General features: G+C 37.4%; 1 protein-coding gene across 6 annotated transcripts in view; it reads right to left on the bottom strand.

The window, feature by feature from the left end:
• CYP2C76 (cytochrome P450 family 2 subfamily C member 76) overlaps positions 1-23,535 on the bottom strand; it is a 59,102-nt gene that overhangs the window by 28,028 nt on the left and 7,539 nt on the right. For 2 of the 6 annotated variants that reach the window (XM_074002248.1, XM_045361236.3), the window contains exon 2: positions 6,257-6,357. The exons of 3 other annotated variants lie outside the window; for them this stretch is intronic. The gene's annotated coding sequence lies outside the window, so the exon portion shown is untranslated. Of the gene's footprint in view, positions 1-6,256; positions 6,358-8,105; positions 8,197-23,535 lie in introns of all 6 variants that reach the window. One more of the 6 variants, XM_065521165.2, reaches the window with a different exon arrangement.

A 23,535-nucleotide genomic window follows, 5' to 3' on the forward strand; every position in this document is an offset into this window, starting at 1 on the left:
ATTAAACTAAAGAGCTTCTGCACAGCAAAATAAACTACCATCAGAGTGAACAGGCAACCTACAGAATGGGAGAAAATTTTTGCAATCTACTCATCTGACAATGGGCTAATATCCAGAACCTACAAAGAACTCAATCAAATTTACCAGAAAACAACAAACAACCCCATCAAAAAGTGGGCAAAGGATAACAGACACTTCTCAAAAGAAGACATTCATACAGCCAACAGACACATGAAAAAATGCTCAGACAAATGCAAATCAAAACCACAATGAGATACCATCTCACACCAGTTAGAATGGCCATCATTAAAAAATCAGGAAACAACAGGTGCTGGAGAGGATGTGGAGAAATAGGAACACTTTTACACTGTTGGTGGGATTGTAAACTAGTTCAACCATTGTGGAAAACAGTGTGGCTATTCCTCAAGGACCTAGAACTGGAACTATCATTTGACCCAGCCATCCCATTACTGGGTATATACCCAAAGGATTATAAATCATGCTGCTATAAAGACACATTCACATGTATGTTTATTGCGGCACTATTCACAATAGCAAAGACTTGGAATCAACCCAAATGTCCATCAGTGACCGACTGGATGAAGAAAATGTGGTACATATACACCATGGAATACTATGCAACCATAAAAAGGGATGAGTTTGTGTCCTTTGTAGGGATATGGATGCAGCTGGAAACCATCATTCTTAGCAAACTATCACAAGAACAGAAAACCAAACACCGCATGTTCTCACTCAGAGGTGGGAATTGAACAATGAGATCACTTGGACACAGGAAGGGGAACATCACACACCAGGTCCTATTGTGGGGAGGGGGTAGGGGAGAGGGATATCATTAGGAGATATACCTAATGTAAATGACGAGTTAATGGGTGTAGCACACCAACATGGCACATGCATACATATGTAACAAACCTGCACGTTGTGCACATGTACCCTAGAACTTAAAGTATATTTAAAAAAAAAAAAAAAAAAAAGACTAAATGGACAACCTAAAGCATGGAAGAAACTAATTGTAAATTATTCAGCTGACAAAGTAATAACATCTAGAATCTACAAGGAACACAAACTAAACAAGAAAAGAAAGACAAAACCCCATTACAGATTGCACAAAACACATTAACAGATATTTCTCCAAAGAAATAATACAAGTAGACAAGAAACACATGAAAAAGTGCTAAACATTGCTAATTGCAGATAGATGCAAATTAAACTCACAATGACAACATTGTACACCCGTCAGAATGGCTACCCTCTTTTTTTTTTTTTTTTGAGATGGAGTCTCGATCTGTCACCCAGGCTGGAGTGCAGTGGCGCCATCTCCGCTCACTGCAAGCTCCACCTTCTGGGTCCATGCCATTCTCCTGCCTCAGCCTCCCCATTAGCTAGGACTACCAGCGCCTGACACCCCAGGCTAATTTTCTTTTGTATTTTTAGTAGAGATGGGGTTTAACTGTGTTAGCAAAGATGGTCTCCATCTCCTGACCTTGTGATCTGCCCACCTCAGCCTCCCAAAGTGCTGGGATTACAGACATGAGCCACTACACCCAGCCTGAAATGGCAACTATTAAAAAAATTTTTAATACAGATGTGATGGGGATGTAGAGAAATGAAAACACTTGTACACTATGGTGAGAATGTAAATTGGTTCAACCTCTATGGAAAACAGTATGAATATATTTCAAAAACAATTAAAATAGAGCTACCATTCAATCCAGTAATCCCACTACTGGGTATGTATCAAAAGGAAAAGAAATTATTAAATAAAAAAGACAGCTGCACTTGTATATTTGCTGCAGCACTATTCACAATAGCAAAGTCATGGAACCAACCAGGGTCCATCAACAGTTGATCAGATAAAGAAAATGGGGGTATATATACATCATGGAATACTATACAGCCATACAAACCAATGAAATCATATACTCTGTAGCAACATAGAAGAAGCTGGAGGCCATTATCCTAGGAAAACTCATTCAGGAGCAAAAAATAAAGTGTTGCATATTATTTTTAAGTAGAAGCTAAACAATGAGCATCCATAAAAATAAAAATGAAAAGCAGACACTGAGGACTCCAGAAAGGGAAAGGAAGAAAAGTGGACACAGTGAAATGATTAAAAATTGATACAGTGGTCATTATTTGGATGACAGGTACAATAGAAGCCCAATTCCCATTATTATACAATATACCCAAGAAACAAACATGCACATGTACTCCCTGAATCTAAAATTAAGCACATGTATGCTAGAACTTAAAGTATAATAATAAATAAATAAATAAATAAATAAAACAAAGAAAACTTCAGGCTAATATCTTTGATGAACAATTGATGCTAAAATTCTCAACAAAATACTGGCAAACTGAATCCAGCAGCATGTGAAATAGCTTTTCCACCACAATCAAGTAGGCTTTGTTCCTGGGACGCAAGGTTAGTTCAACATACACAAATCTATAAATGTGATTTATCACATAAACTTAACTAAAGACAAAAAATATGATTATCTCAACAGATACAAAAAAAGACCTTTGATAAAATTCAACACCCCTTCATTTTAAAAATTCTCAATAAAGCAGGTATTGAAGGATTATATTTCAAAATGATAAGAGCCAACTATAGCAAACCCACAGCCAACATTGCACTGAATGGGCAAAAACTGGAAGCATAGTCCTTGAAAACCAGCACAAGAAAAGAATGCCTTTTCTCACACTCTTATTCAACATCCGATCAAGCAGAAGAAAAAAAAGTCAACTTAAAGACAGACTACCTGAAAATACTCAAAAGAGCAGACAAAAGGGGGGGGGGGGAAGCACATACACAGGATGTAAAAAATACCTTCCAAAGGGCAAATCTAAGAGTTATTGACCTTAAAGAAAAGGGAGAGGAAGAGACAGGGGTAGAAAATTTACTCAAAAGGATATTAACAGGGAACTTTCCAAACCTAGAGAAAGATATAAATATCCAAATATAATAATGTTATAGAACACTAAGCTAATTTAACCAAAGAAGTCTACCTCAAGGAATTTCATAATCAAACTCCCCAAACTTAAGGATAAAGAAAGGATTCTAAAAGCAGCAAGATAAAAGAAACACATTGCATATAATGGAGCTCTAATACATTTCACAGCAGACTTTTCATAGGAAACCTTCCAGGCCAGAATGAGTGGCATGACATAGATAAAGTTCTGGAGGAAAAAACTTTTACCCTAAAATAGTATATCCAGCAAAAATACCCTTCAAACCTGAAGAAGAAATAAAGACTTTCTCAGGCAAACAAAAATGGAGGAATGTCATCAACACTAGACCTACCCTATAAGAAATGCTAAAGAGAGTACTTCAATCAGAAAGAAAAGTACAATGATGAGCAATAAGAAATCATCTGAAGATAGAAAACTTACTGGTAATAGTAGGTACAGAGTGAAACAGAGACTATTATAATAGTGTGAGTGTGGTATGTGAACTACTCTTATCCTGATTAGAAAGATTAAATGATAAACCTATCAAAAATAGTAACTACAGTAACTTTTCAAGTAATAATACAATAATATATAAATAGTAGCAACAAAAAGTTATAATGTGGAGAGATAAAAAGTCATAGATTATTAGGTTTTCTTTGTTTATAAAAACAGCATTAAGTGTTATCAATTAGAAAATTAGTTATAAGATAGTATTTCCAACCATCATGGTAACCTTGAACCAAATAACATACAAGGAAAAATAAAATATAATAAATAAAATTATAGCATCAGAGAAAATTACCATCACTGAAATGAAGACAGGAAGAAAAAAAAACAGAAGGAAGATAAGACCACAACACAACCACAAAGAAAAATAACAAAATGGTAGGAATTAGTCCATACTTAGCAGTAATAACATTGAATGTAAATGACTTAAACTCTCCATTGAAAAGACATGGAGCAGCTGAATGGATAAAAAAACAAGACCCAATGTTCTGTTCCCTATAAGAAACACACTTCACAGCTAAAGACACACACAGACTACAAATTAAATGATAAAAAAAAGCCCATGCCATTAAAAACCAAAAAAGAGCAGAAGTAGCCATGATAACATCAAACAAAATACATTTGAAGACAAAAACTAAATGAAGAGACAAAAAGGGTCACTATATAATGATAAAGAGGTCAATTCAGTAAGAGAATATAACAATTGTAAATATGTATGCACCCAACACTAAAGCACCAAGATATATAAAGTATATTACTCGAGCTAAAGTAAAATACAGGCCCCAATCCAATAATTGCTGGAGTCTCTTAACACTCCACACTCTAAACACTGGACAGATCTTCCAGACAGAAAATCTACAAAAAAACATCCAACTCAATCTGCACCGTAAACCAAATGGACCTACGAGATATTTACAGAATATTTCATCCAAGGGCTGCAGAATATACATTCTTTTCCTCAGCACATAATCATTCTCAATGACACACCATATGCCAGGTCACAAAACAAGTCTTAAAACATTTTTTTAATTGAAATAATATCAAGTATCCTCTCTGATCACAATGGAATAAAATTAGAAATTGACAACAAGAGGAATTTGGGAAACTATACAAATACATGGAACCTTAAAAATATGCTCCTAAATGACAAGTGGGTCAATGAAGAAATTAATAAGGAAATTGGAAAATGTCTTGAAACAAATGATAATGAAACAAAACAAACCAAAACCTATGGGATACAGCAAAAGCAGTGTTAAGAGTGAAGTTTACAGCTATAAATGATTACAAAAAAACTTCAAATAAACAACCTAATGATGAATCTTAAAGAACTAAAAAGCAAGAGCAAATCAAATCCAATATTAGTGCAGAAAACAAATAATAAAGATCAGAGAAAAATAAATGAAATTTAAATTTAAAAAAGAAAGATCAATAAAGCAGAGGTTTTTTCCTGAAAAGTTAAACAAAATTGACAAACCTTTAGCCAGAGTAACTAAAAAGGAGAGACAGAGAGACAGAGAGAGAGAGAGAGAGACTATTCAAATAAATAAAAGCAGAGATTAAAAAAAAAAAAAGACATTCCAACTGATATTGTAGAAATTTCAAAGGATTATTAGTGGTTATTATGAGCAACTATATGCCAATAAATTTGAAAATATAGAAGAAATGGACAGATTCCTAGACTCATACAACGAAACAAGATTAAACCATGAGGAAATACAAAACCTGAACAAACCAATAATGTTGTTTTCAGAATGTGGTTATAAAAATAAATAAATACATAAAGAGGCAACTAATAAGAAAAAAGAACAAAGCCATAAGAAAAATATGCCTTTGAAATAAGCTAACAAAAAACAAGAATTGTCAAATTTCTGCGAACGGGGTATCTTACTGCCAAACAAAGATTATTGATATTAATTCTCATCTTTGATTACATAGATAGATACAAACAACTACAATAGGCAATTTGTTAACTAAAAGTTTTATATATACCACCAAAACCTTAATACCTTTTTCACAGTAGAGAAAATGCAAAATTATATAAAGGAAAGTTAATCCTGAGGACAATATAAGAACATGAGCTCTAATAAGCATTAGATAAAATTCATCAGATGAGAAACTAAGATGTCTCATTTTCTGCTAAGATGAGATAAGCATTTACAGGCAGCACCTCCTGAATATACTGCTCAGTGACCACTATGGACCAAATAAAAGGAAAGACTAAAAGTAAATTCTATGTATCAAAAATTAAGTGCAAAATAACAATGACAAAAACTACAAAGTTTGGTAGAATTGACAATAGTTCTAGAAATTTCTTCATTGCTAGCGAGTATATCAATCATGTATAAATACAAAATAAATCCTTCAGAAGATTTAAGTAGCTTTATTTCATAATACAGCTACATGAAGAAATAGCACATAACCAGCATCACAATAGTAAATGAAGAAATATTTTAGTGGCTCTTTTGCACCAGTTAGGTTATATAATCCTATTAGATAGACCCTGTTAAATCACTGAATCTTTAAAAAACTGTATCTGATAGCAATGTTTACAGCTGAATTAACCTGAGAAAATTCAGATATTTCCCTAACCAAATAAGGAATAAAGCTGGAATTTGAACCCAGGAAGACACAGCTGACACAGCACATCTGCCGATTATACTTAAAGAAGCAATAGGCACCAACACAACAGCAGCAGAAAGGAAAAGGAGTCCCCAGACTAGCAGCCATGTATATGCAGAGTCCAACACAGGACTCTCAATGTTCCTTAGTCTCCTACCCTGTTTTTGAAGAGCTGTGCTCGGTGTTGCAGCAGGCAGGGGCAATCTAGAGGAAGTCAGCAGAAAAGTTTGGAGAGAATTTCCTTCACATCTTCTGTCGCTGCAGGGAAACAAGGCTAATAAGGAGTCGTCAAGTTTATAAGTTAAGAGAGGAGGGTGGGGAAATGACTAGATCAAAAATACCTCAGTCCAGAAATAATACCATGTCCAGATTCCACAGAAAAGTACATGATATATTTAGATCAGGATCTAAATGTAATAAGATAAATGTTTTTGGTTTTTGTTTTTATTTTTGTTTTTTTTACTTTTATTTCTTCAAAAAAGGGGAGGGATACATGTGCAGAACATGCAGGTTTGTTACATAGGTATATGTGTGCCATGGTGGTTTTCTGCACCTATTGAACTATACTCTAAGTTCTGTCCCCTTGCCCCCAAACCCCCAACACACCCTGGAGTGTGCTGTTTGCCTCTCTGTGTCCGTGGGTTCTCAATGTTCAGCTCCCACTTATGAGTGAGAACATATGGTGTTTGGTTTTCTGTTCCTGTGTTAGTTTGCTGAGAATGAGGGCCTCAAATTCCATCCATGTCACTGCAAATAACATAATCTCATTCCTTTTTCTGGCTGCATGGTATTCCATGGTGTATATGTACCACATTTTCTTTATCCAGTCTATCATTGATGGGTGTTTGGGTTGGTTCCATGTCTTCACTATTGTAAATAGTGCTGCAGTAACATATGTGTGCATGTGTCTTTATAGTAGAATGATTTATATTCCTTTGGGTATATACCCAGTAATGGGATTGCTTGGTCAAATGGTATTTCTGCTTCTAGATTCTTGAGTAATAACCACATTGTCTTCCACAATGGTTGAATTAATTTACATTCCCACCAACAATGTGAAAGCATTCCTATTGCTCCACAGCCTTGCCAGCATCTATTATGTCCTGACTTTTTAATAATCACCATTCTGACTAGTGTGAGATAGTATCTCACTGTGGTTTTCATTTGCATTTCTCTGATGATCAGTGATGTTGGGATTTTTTTCATATGTGCATTGGCTGTGTAAATGTCTTCTTTTAACAAGTGTCTGTTCATAGAGAGGACACAAACAAATAGAAAAACATTCCATCCTCATAGATAGGAAGAATCAATATTGTGAAAATGGGCATACTGTTCAAAGTAATTTATAGATTCGATGCTATTCCCATGAAACTACCATTGACATTCTTTACAGAATTAGAAAAAAGTATTTTAAATTTCATCTGGAATCAAAGAAGACCTTGTATAGCCAAGACAATCCTAAGTAAAAAGAACAAAGCTGGAGGCATCACGTTACCTGACTTCAAACTATACTACAAGGCTACAGTAACCAAAACAGCATGGTACTGGTACCAAAGCAGACAATATAGACCAATGGAGCAGAACAGAGACCTCAGAAATAACACCACACTTTTACAACTATCTGATCTTTGACAAGCTTGACAAAAACAAGCAATGGGGAAAGGACCTCCTATTCAGTAGCTGGTGCTGGGGAAACAAACTAACCATATACAGAAAATTGAAAGTGGACCCCTTCCTTACACCTTTAAAAAATTAACTCAAGATGGATTAAAAACTTAAATGGAAAACCCAAAACCATAAAAATCCTAGAAGAAAACCTAGGCAATACCACTCAGGAAATAGGCATGGGCAAAGAATTCATGACTAAAATGTCAAAAGCAATTGCAACAAAATCCAAAAATGACAAATGGGATCCAACTAAACTAAAGAGCTTCTGCACAGTAAAAGAAACTATCATCAGAGTAAACGGGCAACTTACATAATGAGAGAAAATTTTTGCAATCTACCTGCCATGCACATCCATGTGAAGAGACCACCAAACAGGCTTTGTGTGAGCAACATGGCTGTTTATTTCACCTTGGTGCAGGTGGGCTGAGTCTGAAAAGAGAGTCAGCGAAGGGAGATAAGGGTGGGGCCATTTTATAGGATTTGGGTAGGTAAAGGAAAATTACAGTCAAAGGGGGGTTGTTCTCTGGCGGGCAGGAGTGGGGGTCACAAGGTGCTCAGTGGCGGAGCTTTTTGAGCCAGGATGAGCCAGGAAAAGGAATTTCACAAGATAATATCATGGCAAGGACTGGCCATTTTCGCTTCTTTTGTGGTGGAATGTCATCAGTTAAGGCGGGGCAGGGCATTAGCAATTCTTTTGTGATTCATCAGTTACTTCAGGCCATCTGGGCATATACCTCAAGTCACAGAGGATTCGATGGCTTGGCTTGGGCTGAGAGGCTTGACACTACCAATCTGAAAAGGTCTAATACCCAGAATTTACAAGAAACATAAATATATTTACAAGAAAAAAATCAAACAACCTCATCAAAAAGTGGGCAAAGGATATAAAGAAAATCAAAATGCCACTCTTGATATCACTTCTGTAAGAGAACTTAATTTTATCATTATCTTCTTTAAAAGTAATATTAGGTTTTTAAATAAGTGCCTAGAATTTTAAAGTTCTTTTTAAAAAGAAAATGTTTTTCTTAGTTCAAAAACAATATTTATTTTTATTTGTAGAGTTCTGTGAAGCTTATGATGTACCTTTGTGAATACGTTATTATTTGACTCTCATAATCAGCCTATGACACAGGCAGGTAATTTTTATCCATTTTACAAAGGAGGAAAATGAGCTGATGAGATTCACCCAAATTTCTACTGCTAAGGCAGGAAAAGATACCAACTCTGGTTTAACAACTTGTGAACTCTGCATTGGGAAGAATCTCAATTCAATTACCCTCCATAAATATTTTTTGAATACCTATTATGTAACACATAGACTCACTTTGGACTTAAACAATTTATTTAAAATTGAACAATCACTAAGTCTATAACTTTTTCTACATAAATACAAATGAGAGTTCAGAAATGTTTGTCCCTTTATAATCTTTAGAATTTAGGAAAACCAAGATTCAAGGAATTGGTTTATTACAAAGAAATGCAGTGATTAGTTATCCAATTCCATACAACTGCCTCAGTACATTTATGTTGTTGAAAGAAGGGCAGATTTAAAAGTAAATGAAAAAACATATATGTGTGTGTGTGTGTGTGTATATATATATATCTATAAAAATATATAATATACTTGCTCCCTGTCTCATGTTTGGAGCAATCGCTTTGAAGTAAGAAATTAAGAAAATAACATAATAGCATAATAATAGTAAACATTATAGTAATAGTAAAAAAAAAATAACAATAGCTCATACAATGAATTGCTGTATTAACAAAGGCTAAAAAGAATTTAAGTAGCCCCTCTAAAGTTAAAGTTAAAGAGAATACTGTCTGTTTCAAGACAGATTGACCATATCTACCCTCCACATATTTTGCAAGCTCCATAAATTCCAGTTTCTTTCTTCCCTACACAGCTGCAAGGTCACAAAACAGATAAGCATAAGTTGCAAACCAAGTTTCCCAAAGATGTAAAATATGTTGCAAAAGAGACACAAAGGTCTTTGTTCTCACTTCTGCAAGCCTGCTTATTGCTTCACATAGCTCCTGCCTCAAGATGCTTAAAACGCACTGGTTTTCTTTGTTCAAGGCTCAGACTTTCAGGACGCATGTCTGCTGAGCAAGAGTATACCTAAAATAAAAGCTCTCCTGCCTCCGGATTGGTCTCTACAGTTTCTTAATTTTCTGCAACATTTTGGTGCCCAAACCTGGGACTGGGGATGGCAGGTTTCTATCTCTGCCTGTGGGACTGAGGCTCCTGGACAGGGAAGAACTGGGACGCTTGACACCAATGGGAGAGCTTCAACCCAAAAGGGGATCGGCCCTCCGTGTCCAGATGCCCTTTCTGACAGCGCAAATGGAACCAGTAAAGGGGATTGCTGGATAGTATCCGGAAACGAGAGCAGATATCTGAACCACGGTAAGGTTTGGGCCCTGAGGCACAACCGGTCCTTAAGGATGGAAGGGGAGCCTAATCACCTCCCAGGGTGTGAGGACTAATCCGACCCAGAAGGACTAGGAAAAACGGGAGTTGCTCATTGATTTGGATGAAACTTTCACCCTAACTGACAGGGCGCAAGAGAGGCTTGTGGGTCGGTCAGGAAAGGAAACTGTAAGTAGTGAGAGTGGTTCGCCCCTTTGACTAAAAGTAACCGACACAGGACAGGAGTGGCTCGCTAAGTTGGTTAGGATAAGAAACTGGAGGCGGTGAAAGTGGCTCACTGCCCCAACCAGGAAAGGGAACTAGGAGTGAGGACATGTGTGAGTGTGAGAGAGACAGTTCTGGGAAGAACCACTGCGAGGAGTCACGTGTAGGAGGCTGCAGGTTTCTTAGTAGAGGCTGTAAGCTCCCAGCAGTGTAGGACCAACCAGGTCCAATTATCCAGTGGGTCCAGAGTGAAAGGAAAGGTGAATGTGCTGCACCGTGATAGGAGAAAGAGCATCAAAACCCACCACATTAGAATTAGAATGTATGTTAACGAACTTTAAGAAAGGCTTTGCAGGAGATTAAGGAGTTAAACCCTCAGATGCTAAGAACTCTCTGTGAATTAGAATAGCCCTCTTTTAGTATTGGCTGGCCTGCCAGAGATACTATAGATAAGGAAACAATTGGGGGTGTATTTAAGGTAGTGACTGGAGTCAGAGGACAGTCAAGGCATTCAGACCAAATTTTCTTATATTGACTCATGGCTGGATGCAGTCTTGACTAGCAGCTTGTGGCAAAAATGCTCACAGCTTGAGCCAAAAGAAAGCAGCTTTGCGGGAAACCACAAAGTTAAAAAAGAAGTCCTAGATAAGTCAGCTGACTGTGCTGTCAGCTATGGAGAAAAAGAAAAGCTACAGGAAAAACCGTTTTGCAAGAACCACCAGAAGGAATGAAGACTCCTCCTCCATACTTTCCAATCTAGCCCCTTTTACCAAGGCTAACTGCCCCTGAGCAGCCAGGCTCAGATGGATATATACCCCAGGCTATAACCCAGAAGGAGAAATCTGAGCCTTCACTCCAGGAAGTTAAAGTGGAAGCTGAGACAGCCAGGCAGGCTGTCTGAAGTCTAGTCATGCCTGAGTTATGCCAATGCCTGCCTCTCAAGCAACAAGAAGACCCCCACTTCAACAGACCTTGAACTGAGGAACTATTAGAAGGAAAACTAACAAACAGAAATAGCAGAAAACTAACGAACAGAAATGTAGAATAGCATCTACATCAACAAAAAGGACATCCACAACAAAACGCCATCTGTAGGTCACCATCATCAAAGACCAAAGGTAAATAAAACCACAAAGATAAGGAGAAACCAGAGCAGAAAAGCCTAAAATTCTAAAAACCACAGCTCCTCTTCTCCTCCAAAGAATCGCAGCTCCTCACGAGCAAAGGAACAAAGCTGGACAATGAATGACTGACAAGCTGACAGAAGTAGGCTTCAGAAGGTCAGTAATAACAAACTTCTCCGAAGTAAAGGAGGTTGTTCGAACCCATCACAAGGAAGCTAAAAACCTTGAAAACAGATTAGATGAATTGCTAACTAGAATAAACAGTATAGAGAAGACCTTAAATAACCAGTTGAAGCTGAAAACCATGGCACAAGAACTACATGACACATGCACAAGCTTCAGTAGCCAATTCGATCAACTGGAAGAAAGGGTATCAGTGATTGAAAATCAAATGAATGAAATAAAGCAAGATGAGAACTTTAGGGGGAAAAAAAGTAAAAAGAAACGAACAAAGCCTCCAAGAAATACGGGACTATGTGAAAAGACCAAATCTACATTTGATTGCTGTACCTGAAAGGGACAGGGAGAATGGAACCAAGTTGGAAAACACTCTTCAGGATATTACCCAGGAGAACTTTCCCAAGGCCTCCCAACCTTGAATGTTGCCAGGCCAACATTCAAATTCAGGAAATACAGAGGACACCAAAAAGATACTCCTTGAGAAGAGCAACCCCAAGACACATAACTGTCAGATTCACCAAGGTTGAAATGAAGGAATAAATGTTAAGAGCAGCCAGAGAGAAAGGTTAGATTACCCACAAAGAGAAGCCCATCAGACTAACAGCAGATCTCTCGGCAGAAACTCTACAAGCCAGAAGAGGGGGGCCAATATTCAACATTATTAAAGAAAATAATTTTCAGCCCAGAATTTCACATCCAGCCAAATTAAGTTTCATAAATGAAGGAGAAAATCATTTACAGACAAGCAAATGCTGAGAGATTTTGTCACCACCAGGCCAACCTTTCAAGAGCTCCTGAAGGAAGCACTAAATATGGAAAGGAACAACCGGTACCAGTCACTGCAAAAACATGCAAAACTGTAAAGAACATCAATGCAAGAAAGAAATTGCATTAGCTAATGGGCAAAACAACCAGCTAGCATCATAATGACAGAATCAAATATATACACATAGCAATAATAACCTTAAATGTAAACGGGCTAAATGCCCCAATTAAAAGACAGACTGGCAAATAGGATAAAGAGTCAAGACCCATCAGTGTGCTGTATTCAGGAGACCCATCTCATGTGCAGACACACACATAGGCTCAAAAATAAACGGATGAAGGAAGATCTACCAAGCAAATGGAAAGCAAAAAAAGCAGGGGTTGCAATCCTAGTCTCTGATAAAACAGACTTTAAACCATCAAAGATCAAAAGAGACAAAGAAGGCCATTACATAATGGTAAAGGGATCAATGCAACAACAAGAGGTAACTATTCTAAATATAAATGCACCCAACACAGGAGCACCCAGATTCTTAAAGCAAGTCCTTAGAGACCCAAAAGAAACTTAGACTCCCACACAATAACAATGGGAGACTTTAACACCCCACTGTCAATATTAGATCAACGAAACAGAAGTTTAACAAGGATATCCAGGAATTGAACTCAGTTCTGAACCAAGCAGACCTAATAGACATCTATAGAACTCTCCACCCCAGATCAACAGGATATACATTCTTCTCAGCACCACATCGCACTTATTCTAAAATTGACCACATAGTTGGAAATAAAACACTCCTCAGCAAATGTAAAAGAACAGAAATCACAACAAACTGTCTCTCAGTGCAATTAGACAGTGCAATTAAATTAGAACTCAGGATTTTAAAACTCACTTAAAACCACACAACTACAGGGAAACTGAACAACATGTTCCTGAATGACTACTGGGTAAATAAAGAAATGAAGGCAGAAATAAACATGTTCTTTGAAACCAGTGAGAACAAAGACACAATGTACCAGAATCTCTGGGACACATTTAAAGCAGTGTGAAGAGGGAAATTTATAGCACTGAATGCCCACAAGAGAAAGAAGGAAATATCTAAAATCGACAACCTAACATCACAATTAGAAGAACTAGAGAAGCAAGAGCAAACACATTCAAAAGCTAACAGAAGGCAAGAAATAACTAAGATCAGAGAAGAACTGAAGGAGATAGAGACACAAAAAAAAAAACCCTTCAAAAAATCAATGAATCCAGGAGCTGGTTTTTTGAAAAGATCAACAGAATTGATAGACCGCTAGCAAGACTAGTAAGAAGAAAAGAGAGAAGAATCAAACAGACACAATAAAAAATGATATCGGGGATATCACCACTGATCCCACAGAAATACACATTACCATCAGAGAACTATAAATACCTCTACGCAAATAAACTAGAAAATCTGGAAGAAATGGATAAATTTCTGGACACAAACACCCTGCCAAGACTAAACCAGGAAGAAGCTGAATTTCTGAATAGACCAATAACAGGCTCTGGAATTAAGGCAATAATTAATAGCCTACCAACCAAAAAGAGTCCAGGACGAGAAGGAGTAACAGCCAAATTCTACCAGAGGTACAAAGAGGAACTGGTACCATTCCTTATGAAACTATTCAAATCAATAGAAAAAGAGGGAATTCTCTCTAACTCATTTTATGAGGCCAGCATCATCCTGATATCAAAGCCTGGCAGAGACACAATAAAAAAAGAGAATTTTAGACCAATATCCCTGATGCCCTGATGAACATGGATGCAAAAATCCTCAATACAATACTGGCAAATAGAATCCAGCAGCACACCAACAAGCTTATTCACCACGATCAACTCAGCTTCATCCCTGGGATGCAAGGCTGGTTCAACATACACAAATCAATAAACATAATCCACCACATAAACAGAACCATCAACAAAAACCACATGATTATCTCAATAGATGTAGAAAAGGCCTTTGACAAAATTCAACGCCCCTTCATGTTAAAAACTCTCAATAAACTAGGTACTGATGGAATGTATCTCAAAATAATACAAGCTATTTATGACAAACCCACAGCCAATATCATACTGAATGGGCAAAAACTGGAAGCATTCCTTTGAAAACTGGCACAAGATGGGGATGCCCTCTCTCAACACTCCTATTCAACATAGTGTTAGAAGTTCTGGCCAGAGCAATCAGGCAAGAGAAATAAAGGGTATTCAATTAGGAAAAGAGGAAGTCAAATTGTCCCTGTTTGCAGATGACATGATTGTATATTTAGAAAACCCTATCGTTTCAGCCCAAAATCTCCTTAAGCTGATAAGCAGCTTCAGCAAAGTCTCAGGATAAAAACCAATGGGCAAAAATCACAAGCATTCCTATATACCAATAACAGACAGAGAACCAAATCATGAGTGAACTTCCATTCACAATTGCTACAAAGAGAATGAAATAACTAGGAATTCAACTTACAAGGGATGTGAAGGACCTCTTCAAGGAGAACTACAAACCACTGCTCAAGGAAATAAAAGAGGACACAAACAAATGGAAGAACATTCCATGCTCATGGATAGGAAGAATCAATATTGTGAAAATGGCCATACTGCCCAAGGTAGTTTATAGATTCAACGCCATCCCCATCAAGCTACCACTGCCTTTCTTCACAGGATTGGGAAAAACTACTTTAAAGTTCATATGGAACCAACAAAGAGCTGGCTTTGCCAAGTCAATCCTAAGCAAAAGAAACAAAGCTGGAGGCATCATGCTACCTAACTTCAAACTATACTACAAGGCTACAGTAACCAAAACAGCATGGTACTGGTACCAAAACAGATACATAGAGCAATGGAACAGAACGGAGAAATACCACCACACAGCTACAACCATCTGATCTTTGACAAACCTGACACACAAAAGCAATGGGGAAAAGATTCCTTATTTAATAAGAATGCTTTTACACTGTTGGTGAAAGTGTAAATTAGTTCAACCATTGTGGAAGACAGTGTGGCAATTCCTAAAGGATCTAGAGCTAGAAATACCATTTGACCCAGTGATTCCATTACTGGGTATATAACCAAAGGATTATAAATCATGCTACTAGAAAGACACATGCAGCACTATTCACAATAGCAAAGACTTGGAACCAACCCAAATGTCAATCAATGATAGATTGGATTAAGAAAATGTGGCACATATACAGCATGGAGTACTATACAGCCATTAAAAAGGATGAGTTCATGTCCTTTGCAGGGACATGGATGAAGCTGGAAACCATCATCCAAATACCATCACAGTGAGTATTAGGGCTTTAGTACATACATTTTAAGGAGACACATGATACTTCCTGGAGATCAGGATCAAGGAAGGAAGAGACTGGGGGTAGGATGTAGGAGGCACTAGGGATGACAGTGGGACCTGGAGTCAAAGGAAAGATCATGAACATTATGCTGAAAGCTTTAATGGATAAGGAATGACAGAGAGGTTGGTAAATTATAACAACCAAGAGTGGTATAGGGTGGTAAAAGTAAGTGGCATGAATGTCAAAAAGACAAGGGGGTTGCACATAGCGTCAGAGAAGTAATAGTTAGAAGGTGGTATTGGGAGCTCAGAAGATGATGCCAAATCCAAGGAATATAAAAGGATCAACATCCCCCACTTGAAAAAAATAAGTAGAAACCTCTTCCCACGGAAGAGCCAGGTCTCTGGAAAGGCAACTGATGAAGACAACATCCAGTAAAGAGGATATAGATGTGGATGTAGAATAGTTCCTTAACCACTCAATTGATGTTCTATCTAGAGGGCACTGTGAAAAGTTTCTGGAGGGAGAGAAAGAGTCAGGAAACAAACAGTGCTGTTCCTGCAACATGAGGATGAGAATGCAGGAAAAGAGAAATAAGCAGAAAAGTTTACATGATGGAAACACCACAGATAGGAATGGAGAGCTGGTACCTTAGGCTGGTGGCCAAATTTTGACATGAATTGGTTTCAGTGTTTTCCAAGTAGATAGGAACAATAGAAAATAGGGAAGTGGGCCAGGAGCAGTGGCTCACGCCTGTAATCCCAGCACTTTGGGAGGCCAAGGTGGGCAAATCACAAGGTCAAGAGATCAAGACCATCCTGGCCAACATGTGAAACCCTGTATTTACTAAAAATACAAAAAATTAGCCAGGCGTGGTGGCACGCACCTGTAGTCCCAGCTATTCAGGAGGCTGAGGCAGGAGAATCACTTGAACCCAGGAGGCAGAGGTTGCAGTGAGCCGAGATCGCACCAATGCACTCCAGCCTGGCGACAGAGGGAGACTCCATCTCAAATAAAAAAAAAAAAAAAAAGAAAAGAAAGAAAAGAAAATAGGCAAGTGCTGCCTGGATTAACTGCATTCATGCTAGATGGTCCATAAAATAGGCTCTCTGAGAAGCAGAAACACAAAATATTTTTTAAAGAATTGAATATCCAATATTTTTAAAACATTCAAATAGTCAGCATGGGAAAAATAAGAATTTGGGGGTGGGGGGGCTGGCGTGTAGGGATTTCTTATATTTGTTTTATATATTACTACTGTTTTTTTGAATTATACTAAGAAGGGAATTCCATCATCTTGGTAACACCAAAGCCTTTTTATAGGACTTAGTCCTTATACTTTCAAAAGCATTCTTTGGTGACTAGGAAAACCTCAACCTGTGTGGGAGAAGATGAAACAGTCAAATTGATAGCCCAGGCTCTGGGGAGAGGTCTATAGTTTGAGGACCCTGGTGGAGCTATGTAGTTCCATACGGTTCAGGAAACACCCTCACTTAGAAAGTTAAAGAAAATTCATAACAAGGTTCAAATGTTTGAGACCTCACAGTCAAGCTCACACTTGGCAGGCAGGTTACAATTAAAAACTGTAAAAGAGGGAACTTGAGAAATGATCAAATTCTGTCTCAGAATCTGTCTATACCACACTCACAGATCCATTTAATTTCATCCAAAGAGTTGACACTTTCAGCACCCAGGACTCATTCATTGCATTATGTTTCCCCACTGATCTCAGGTTGTGAATGATTCTGTCTAGCAAGAAAACAGCACATCTTAGGCAACAATGATTTTGGCTTTATCCTTCTTTTTATGAAATACAAATATGACACTCAGAACATCTGAAATAAGCAAGGTTGATACACCAAGTTGATCTGATTCCAGCAACACTTAATAAACTTGGCATTTTTAGTCAGTTATACAGCCTGCATAGGAGAAAATGTACATCTTCCATTTAATTGTAATGTACTGGCAATAGCTAAGCAGCCTTGTGTTTTGTGAGCATTATTTAGGATGCAAGTGACAGAAACGTATTTCAAACAAGCCTGAGTGAAAGTAGAAATTATAAGTCCATTTTGCTGGGAACAGCTTCAAGGCTTATGGAATCAAGACTGGAGGGGTGAAAACGCCAGGACTAAAAAATATTAACTCCTAAAACATCAGCTCGCGCTCTCTCTCTCCCTCTCAATTGCTCCATCTGCTTTTTTCTCTGAGTTGTTCTCTGATGAGTTTCTTACACAAAGCAGACAAGAATAACACCAGTAACTCTGGAGTCATCTCTTCTTCAGACAAGGTCAAAATAGCCCTACTTCTACTTCTACTTTGGAAAATTCTTGGAACAGACTCTGATTGACCATGCTTCTGTCATATGCTTTTCCCTTGAACTGTAACTTAAGAGGCCTAACCTGAGATATTTGTTCATCCCAAAAAGTGGATCTACGGGACCATGGTTAATAGTCCCACCAGATTACATGGAAGGAAGGAGGAGTTCTTAAAGGAACCATAAAACTAGTTATCATAGTACACTAGAGAGAGATCACTATGGCCATCCTCAAAAACATTCAGAATCTGGGGGCTCCAATTTGTTAGCATGTAAACACAAGAAAATATTAAGTCTCTTTTCCGTGTTAAGACTTAGCAATAAGTACTGGAGAAATAACCATGTAGAAGACAGAAATAATTCCTGTTCTAGACTGGGAACAGTGGCTCATGCCTATAGTCCCAGCATTTTAGGGGTAAAATTTAATAAAAAAAATTTTCTCCATCCCATTACACCCATGGTTGACTCATTCAAGATCCAGTTCTCATGTCCTCCAAGGTAGACCTCTGTGCCCTCTTCGGGGTGCCCTACATGTATGCTGAAGTATTTCTCAGCATCCAACAATTACTTATTTTTGAGACATTTGTCATTGAAAATCTCAAAAGACATACAAAAATAGACAAAATTGTATATTGAATTCCCATGTATCCACTGCCCATTTCAACAATTATTACCTAATCCTGTTTTATCATTATTCCTCTTCAATCTCAAAAGCTACATTTTTTTCATAAATAGCTTTAGCATATATATCTTAAAAAAACAAGGACTCCAAAAACAAACATATTCTCCAATTACACTTAAAAGTTAACAATAATTGCCTTTTATCAACAAATTATCTACCATTGACATTTTCATCCATCATCTAAGTCATACATGTTTTCTTGCTACCGTTTGTTCCAATAAAGCTCACACATTGTGACTAGTTGATAAGTTTTTTGTATACCTTTTAATCTATGAATTCCCTCATTACCTTCTTTTTCCCTTGCAATTTCTTATTTTAAAAAACTGAGTTGTTGGTTCTTTTGAATATTTCACAGCCTGGATTTTGCTAATTGTAGTATGGTTTACATGTTCTTCTGTTCCCCTGAATTTCCTGTAAATTGATCTAGAGGTTAATTTAGTCACACTCTTGCTTGATCTTTTTTTTTTTTTTTTAATCAAGATTTTGTTAGGCTGTGTAATGTTGTTCTGTTAGGAGGCACATAATGTCTGGTTATGATCAATGACTAGATCCATTAATTTATTGCTTTTTTAAAGAAAAACTTGTCTTCATTTCTTTAAACAGGGTCTACTCTGTGCCACTTCCAAAGCAATAAAATTGAAGCCAGGCTCTCTGGGGAAGCCACTGCCACCTTATATTGTCCAGGTAGGAGATCATAGTAATGATTATGACAGCTATTATCAAGTGAGCTCTTGGAGTGGTTTATCTAAATTTCTAACATAAAGGTAGGCAACAAGGAAAGTAGAGCATTCTCTAAATGCACCCCAAGGATAATCTCACATTACTGCTTTTATTTCCCCCTCAATATCCTTTTGGAATACAGAGCCCAGACACAAGAATGAGGGAAAGAGATGGTGACAATTTTGCAGAATATCCCTTTAATGTAGTGCAAGTTTCAAACATGGAGAAAGCAAAGAAAAAAAATATTTGCTATTAGAAAGATACGTGCAAAATAAAGGCAAGTATTTTGAATGCACCATAATAAGCGTTCTGTACTTGAACTAAAAATACACTAAAGTGGGAAGTCTAAGCCACGAGTCAGCTGCTCAGGTGTTGATTATTATAAACACTGTAGTGTGATTCCCAAATGATGTAGGTGAGTCCACAGTATGGGCATAGGTAGCAATATTAAGATGATAGGGCAAATGCTGTGTCTAGGATTTTATTACATAAAAGCAGGCTCAAATTAGCAGCTGTTATAAAACTACCATTATTCATTTTAAGATAGTGCTTTGCTTTCACACCTGTCTTGCCTTTTTTTAACATTGGTCAAGAGAAAATAGTAAGTTATCCACCTGAATGAAACAAATATTAGTACTTACTTTAACTATTGTATCATTCTGAAACCGACCCAATTTTGTTAAAGATAATGTTTACTGTAGAGTTCTATTTTTTGTTCTTTGCTTGCCTATCCAGTTTTACTACATATTATTTAACAGGGTGTGGAAGTTAACCTAATACATTGAGGTCTACATGTTTGTTTTTTCCAATAATCATGAATAGGTACTACATTATATTGTGTGTTTTCTGATCCTGTTAAAAAGGTAAAACAGTTTTTCTCTATTAATATGTTAGAGTTAATTAAAGATATTTTCAAATGTTAAATTTTCGTTGCATTTCTTTCTTCTTTTTATTTTCTTGGATTGAATTTCGTAATTTTTATTTGTTTGGGCCTTTGCATTTAGAGACAAGAATAAAATGAGCATGTAATTTTCCTCTCAAAAAATAAGAAAAAATTAAAATGTTCCTTGCTTACTAAACAAAAATGAAATAAAAAAATAAAATGTTTCTTAGGATTTTCTTAGAAAAAAAATCTTCCCACAAAATCAACAAACCTTATAACTAAGAAAAACAAATAAGAAAAATACACAAAGAAATAAAATCTGGTGGCTCATGCCTGAAATCCCAACACTTTGGGAGGCCGAGGTGGGCGGATCACAAGGTCAGGAGATCGAGACCTTCCTGGCTAACACGGTGAAACCCCGACTCTACTAAAAATACAAAAAAAATTAGCCGGGCGTCGTGGCGGGCGCCTGTACTCGGGAGGCTGAGGCAGGAGAATGGCCTGAACCTGGGAGGCAGAGCTTGCAAGTGAGCCAAGATCTCGCCACTGCACTCTAGCCTGGGCAACAGAGTGACACTCAGTCTCAAAAAAAAAAAAAAAAGAAAGAAAATCAGAAGTGAAAGAGGAGACACTCCAACTCATGCCACAGAAATGTGAAGAATCCCTATAGAATCCCTACGAATAATTGCATGTCAACAAAGCCAGGTGTGGTGGCGTATGCCTGTAATCCCAGCACTTTCGGAGGCCAAGGCCGGTGGATCACTTGAGGTCAAGAGTTCAAGACCATCCTGGCCAACATGGTGAAACCCTGTCTCTACAAAAATACAAAAATTAGCCAGGCATGATGGCAAGTGCCTTTGATCTCGGCTATTCAGGAGGCTGAGGCAGAAGCATCGCTTGAACTCGGCAGGCGGGGGTTGCAGAGAGCCAAGATCATGCCACTGCACTCCAGCCTGGGTGACGAGCAAAACACCGTCTCAAAAAAAAGAAAGGAAAAAATATATATGTATCAACAAAATGGACAACTTAGAAAAAAAGGATAAAGTCCTAAAAACATACAACCTACCAGGATTGAATCATAAAAAATTAAAAAGTCTCAACACTCCAATAACTAATAAGGAGATTAATTTAGTAATCAAAAGCCTTCCAACAAAGAAAAGTCCAGCACCAAATGCCTTCACAGATGCATTCTACTAGAATGAGGGACAGAGATGACATGATAATCACAAAAGACACAGCAAAAGCATTCCACAAGATTCAACACCCTTTGATGATAAAAATTCTCAAAAAATTGGGTAGAGAAGGAATTTACCTCGACACAATAAAGGCCGTATATAAAAAACACACAGTTAACATCATACTCAATGGTCAAAAACTGAAAGCTTTTTCTCTCATATCTGGAACAAGGAAATGATGCACATTCTCACCACTTCTATCCGGCATAGTATTATAATTCCTAGCCACAGTAAGTAGAAAAGAAAAGGAAAAAAAAGTATTCAAATCAGAAAGGAAGAAGATTATCTCTGTTTGCACATTACATGATCTCATAGATGTGCAGAAAATTTTATTTCTTCACATGATACGTAGAAAATTCTAAAGATTAACCAAAAAAATTAAGATAAACAAATTTAACAAAGTTTCAGGATACAAGATCAATACACAAAAATCAGTTGTGGTTCTATACACTACAATAAATTATCAAAAAGGAAATTAAGAAAAAATCTTGGCTGGGCAAGGTGGCCCATGCCTGTAATCCCAGCACTTTGGGAGGCCAAGGCAGGTAGATCACTTGAGGCCAGGAGTTCGAGACCAGCCTGGCCAACATGGCAAAACCCCATCTCTACTAAAAATACAAAAATTAGCCAGGCATGGTGGCACACAACTGTAATCCAAGCTACTCAGGAGGCTCAGGCAGGAGAATCGCTTGAACGCGGGAGGCGCAGGTTGTAGCGAGCAGAGATCGCACCACTGCACTCCATCCTGGGCGACAGAGCAAGATCTGTCTCAAAAAAAAAAAAAAAAAGTCTAACTTATAGATCTGGAAAGTGAATTGGTGGTTGCCAGGACCTGGTGGAGAGGAGAAAACAGGAAGGTATTCACCAAGGGGTACAAAATTTCAGCTACACAGACAGTAACTGCTAGAGATCTACTGTATAGCATAATGCCAACAGTTAACAACACTGTATTACATACTTAAAATCTTGCTAAGGAGATATCTTATGTTAAGTGTTCTTATTTCCAAAATAATAATAATAATAAGTCAGAGGGTGGGAGGAAACTTTTGAAGATGATGAATAGATTTATGGCACAGATTGTGGTGACAGTTCCATGGTTGTTTACTTATCTTCAAACTCATCAAGTTGTACACATTAAATATGTATAGCTTTCTGCATGTCAACTGTACCTCATTAGAGGTTTTTTTCTTAAATTCAGGTGAGAAAGGGGGAAGGGGGAAGATGAAAGAGATATTTTTTAATTTGTCAAAATGAAGTATCATAACTTCATTCCTTACACTCCCCATCCAAAACACACATACACACACATACACACACACACACACACACACACACACACACATACACTTCCCACAAAGAAAAAGCCAGGCCCAAATGGCTTTGTGGTGAATTCTATCCAACGTTTAAGGAAGCATTAACATTAATCTTTCACAAACTCCCCAAAAACATGTAACACCAGGATTTTGGAGGCTGTGACTCAAAATGGGGTCATAGTATGAGCCAGGATCATCCTGATACCAAAACCAAAGACATCACAAGAAAAGAAAACCATAAATTAATATTTCTTATGACTATAGGTGCCAAAAAACTCAACAAAATACCAGCCAACCTAACAAGGAACATATAAATGGATTATATACCATAACCAAATGGGACTATTCCAGAAATACAAAGTTGGTTCAAACTATAAAAATCAATTAATATACTGTAAAACAAAGTACACAAATCACATGATCATCTCAACAGACACAGAAAAATCACTGACAAAATCTAACACCAACATCTATTTATGGTAACAACCCTCAACAAACTAGCAACGAAAGGGAACTTTCTCAACCTGACAAAGGGCATACAGAAACCCCACAGCTCACATCAGACTCAACAGTAAAAAACTGAAAGTGCTCCCACTAAGATCAAGACT

Source organism: Macaca fascicularis, chromosome 9 (genome assembly GCF_037993035.2).
Source record: "Macaca fascicularis isolate 582-1 chromosome 9, T2T-MFA8v1.1".
Lineage (NCBI taxonomy): Eukaryota > Metazoa > Chordata > Mammalia > Primates > Cercopithecidae > Macaca > Macaca fascicularis.